Raw genomic sequence first — 4366 nt, 5'->3', positions numbered from 1 at the left:
CCCCTGCCGTAAACAACCCCCCCCCAAAAAAAAAAGAATGAAGTTAATTAGATGTTTTTTCTTTTTTTATGGATTAGTGAAATGGGGAAAGGGTAACATTTTACAGGACCTTAAAGTACTGCTAAAGAGTGACGATATCAGACTCCAGTTTGTTATTAACCACTGCCACTTCGATCCCTGTAAAATAACCTAGCTTGAAGTCGATAGTTGGAGGTGGGCCTGTTAAGCAACCTCTACGAGATCAGACTCCACTGTATCTGGTGGGAAGCTTTTGATGGAGAACAAATTGTAGATGTGTAATCACACCGGGCCTGATGATTACTACGAAATGAACTTTGCCAATAACATACCAAGGCCAAATGGATTATGCCTATTTTGTCAAACAAACAAGGCGGATTATGTTTGTTAAGCCATACAAAAAGTAAAAGAAAATAGCAAACAGTTGTTTTGTGGAGACATAAATAAAGGATAACAAAACGATCTGACTGTGTGGTTATTATTCACCGTTTAACAATGAGTTTCCTTATTTATGTGTCGTCACAATCATCTCTGGTAATCGGTTAAGAGAATCACAGCACTATGACGAAACATTGTGATAATCACACGTAAATAACGAAACAAAAGGCATAACGATTAACTTTTTTGATACTGGCACATGACTACGAATTTGGTGGAGGGATGGGGTCATAGATAGTTTATTGATTTCAATAATAATTCTTGTTTCGAATTTAGAACAAGGCCAGCAAAAGGCTGGCGGTTAGTAGTCGATTAAATCGACCTCAGTACATGAGTGGTACTTTACTCTTTATTTTATCGATTTCGAAAAGCTGGAAGGCAAAACTGATCTCAACGGGATTTGAACTTAGGACGTCAATAGTCAAAACAAATACCGTGAGGCAGTTTCTCCGACGCTTCATCGATCTGACCAATCTATTACCCTCTCGTTATTTTTAATTTCAGGGATAAGGCTGACAATTTGAGAGGAAGGGGATCAGTCGATTATATCGCCCTCTATACATTACTGGTGCTTTGACTCCGGGAGAACGAAAGTTCACCTTGGTGAGATTTGAACCCAGAATATAAAGTGCCGAGAGGCATTTTTCATCGACGCTCCATGAGAATAAATGAAAGTCTAGCTATGTCTGTCTTAGCCAGGATTTTGTCCGTAATCGTTGTTTACTTCAGCGATAGCATCTGTGATTTATTTTAGTGTCAGCATTATCACTGAATACCAAGAAACCCTTGTAAAACCGATCTGATGATGCAATGTAAAACAGGTGGCGAGTGAGATGCCAACCAATCGAATTATACGTTTTATATAGTTAAAGGCGAGTCCATGGGATATAAGTTCCTCAACAAATTAATTACATTATGAATTCAGCCAACACTGATTTTTTTTATTAAAAAGTTTATCACTAACAGAAAATATTTCACGTCATTAAGATTTATGAGACAGAATGTGTCCTCATAGTGGTGACGTTTTAACACGCTCCTTGAACAATACCCAGCACTTAATCAGCTATAAGCTTATATATATATAGGTACTATATGAATAGTACCATATATTCTTGAATAGTACCATATATATATATATATATATATATATATATATATATATACATGGGCGCACACACACACTAGAGACAGGGTAATTTAGAAGAGTATATTAATTAGCCCCATTATGCTTCATGTTTGATGAGTAGGGAAATCTGTCGAGTAATAGAGAAAAGTGCCAAAGGTTTGTACAGCGCTGAATTTCCAGTCACTTTCAGCTATATGAGATAAATAAATACAATAATGTGAGCCTACTTGTGATTATAAAATGGTGTTTCTACCCTCTTAAAATAGTAAAAAAAGAACATCACATTCATAATTACATTTGGAATGCTTTTTTTAATCTTAAAATCTACTCAATCAGGAAGATAAGGGCCAAGAAAACAACCAGATTGTCACCTTATGCCAGTATTTTTCACAAAAAAAAAAAATCCTGGAGTTTCGAAAAAAATTTCTTAAATACAATTCTGTAAATAAAAAATGGCATTCACCATTCCAAAGTAATGAAACTTTTCACCCTTTTTTATGAATATATCTCACGCTATGTCTCATGTCTCATTAAAATTAGAGTGGCGAGGGGTTGTCCATATAATATGGGTTCTTAAATTTAGGGGAAAATCATATAGGAATTCACGATAAAATAAGTTTGGAGACCGCTGTCATCACGCTCATACATCTGTGTGACAGAAAGTGAACAGTGAACAATAGTATTTACGGCAAAGGGATTAAATAGAAACATAAGCAATAAATAAAATTCACAAAGCTTTTACTTAGTGCATGTAATATATATATATATAATTTCACATAAATAGATTGATAGCGAGATAGAATTATGGTAAAATCAGGTAAAAATCATGATAAACCAGGATGGATGGGTGTTTGCAATAACGACATTACGCAAAAATTTATAAAGGGAATTTTTTAGACAAAGCCTAAAAACAGACATTTAAACGAAAAAAAACTATATAAATTAGGTTATTAAAGAATATTAAATATATGAAAGCTCAAAAGCAATTAAGCATGGATATATATATATTTACCAATTCCATTTTTGTAGCAAATACATCCAAGAAAGAACTTTTTAAGAAATAAAATGAGGTTTGAAGACAACCGATAAAAGCGGAAGTGCTTAATTTCACGAACATTTACGAACATTCACGAAGTTCACAGAGTTGTAGTCGATGAGAGCCGGTCTTAAATTACGGAATTTTCAAAGTGTTTATTTCTTTTCTTATTTATTTATTTATTTATTCAAAATCTCTTGCAGTAGAAGAATGTAATAGCTATAGTTTATTTGTTAACACAGCCAGGTACACACACACACATATACATTTTATATATTTACATTCTTTTATTGTTCTTTTCAGTCAGCAAAAAGTTACAAAAGTGATTGAAGGGCTCTATCTATCTATCTGTGGAGGTGCAATGGCCCAGTGGTTAGGGCAGCGGACTCGCGGTCGTAGGATCGCGGTTTCGATTCCCAGACCGGGCGTTGTGAGTGTTTATTGAGCGAAAACACCTAAAGCTCCATGAGGCTCCGACAGGGGATGGTGGCGAACCCTGCTGTACTCTTTCACCGCAAGTTTCTCTCACTCTTGCTTCCTGTTTCTGTTGTGCCTGTAATTCAAAGGGCCAGCCTTGTCACACTGTGTCACGCTGAATCTCCTCGAGAACTACGTTAAGGGTACACGTGTCTGTGGAATGCTCAGCCACTGCACAGTAATTTCACGAGCAGGCTGTTCCGTTGATTGGATCAACTGGAACCCTCGTCGTCGTAAGCGACGGAGTGCCAACCACTATCTATCTATCTATCTATCTGTTATATGATATATATAATTTAATGTTACATAATAAAAAGATATGAGCTACTTGTAGTTTCTTGCATTAGGGATGCAGGTCTAGGCAGGTTGTATCCTCATACTGTGAACATCAAATGGTAATTATTTCTCACTGAATGGAGTACGTTTTTTGTTGATCTTACCTTAGCAGAACAGTAAGCTATATATATACGGCGTTAGGAAGGGCATCTAGCCTTAGAAACTATGCCAAAACAGACATGGAGCCTGAATAACCCTTCAGCTAGTCATCTTCCGTCAAACCGTCCAACTCATGCCAGCACGAAAAAGAGACGTTAAATGATGATATAAGGTCCATGTTTTCCATGCTAGCAAGATTTATTGAGGTAGATCTTCTATGGTCTGATGCTCTTCCTGTTGCCAACCCTTAACTGTATCCAAGGAAGATAATATTTTCGCATGAACAGACATGTTTTTGCAGAACATTGGAAATGAATAATACTGCGTGTATGTCAATGTCACTCATTTACGATTAATTATCCCGAAAGGGTAACCCAAGGTTAAAGCGCTTGGCTTTACATGTCTTGCCTGTGAACTGGCCATAACTATCTTTATCCACAGATATATATATATGTGTGTATGTGTATATATACATACATACATATCGTCATCGTCGTCGTCGTCGTCGTCGTTTAACGTCCGCTTTCCATGCTAGCATAGGTTGGATGATTTGACTGAGGACTGGTGAAACCAGATGGCTACACCAGGCTCCAATCTGATTTGGCAGAGTTTCTACAGCTGGATGCCCTTCCTAACGCCAACCACTCAGAGAGTGTAGTGGGTGCTTTTACGTGTCACCCTCACGAAGGTCAGTCAGGCGGTACTGGCAACGGCCACGCTCAAAATGGTGCATTTCATGTGCCACCCGCACAAAAAAAAAAAAAAAAAAAAAAAAAATGTATATGTATATATATATATATATACTAAAAGCATCCTGTGTAGGCTTGTAACCCATT

The 4366-nt window shown here is 36.9% G+C and overlaps 1 long non-coding RNA gene across 1 annotated transcript in view; it reads right to left on the bottom strand.

Annotated features, from left to right (window-relative positions):
• The window catches only part of LOC106871500 (uncharacterized), a 17303-nt gene extending 14561 nt beyond the window's left edge, over nucleotides 1-2742 (bottom strand). The window contains exon 1 of the long non-coding RNA XR_001409662.2: nucleotides 2595-2742. This is a non-coding gene — a long non-coding RNA (uncharacterized LOC106871500). The remainder of the gene's footprint in view (nucleotides 1-2594) is intronic.
• Between the last annotated feature and the right edge of the window lie 1624 nt (nucleotides 2743-4366).

The sequence above is a fragment of the Octopus bimaculoides genome, chromosome 2 (assembly GCF_001194135.2).
Source record: "Octopus bimaculoides isolate UCB-OBI-ISO-001 chromosome 2, ASM119413v2, whole genome shotgun sequence".
Taxonomy (NCBI): Eukaryota; Metazoa; Mollusca; class Cephalopoda; order Octopoda; family Octopodidae; genus Octopus; species Octopus bimaculoides.
This window is presented reverse-complemented; position numbering and strand designations above follow the sequence as displayed.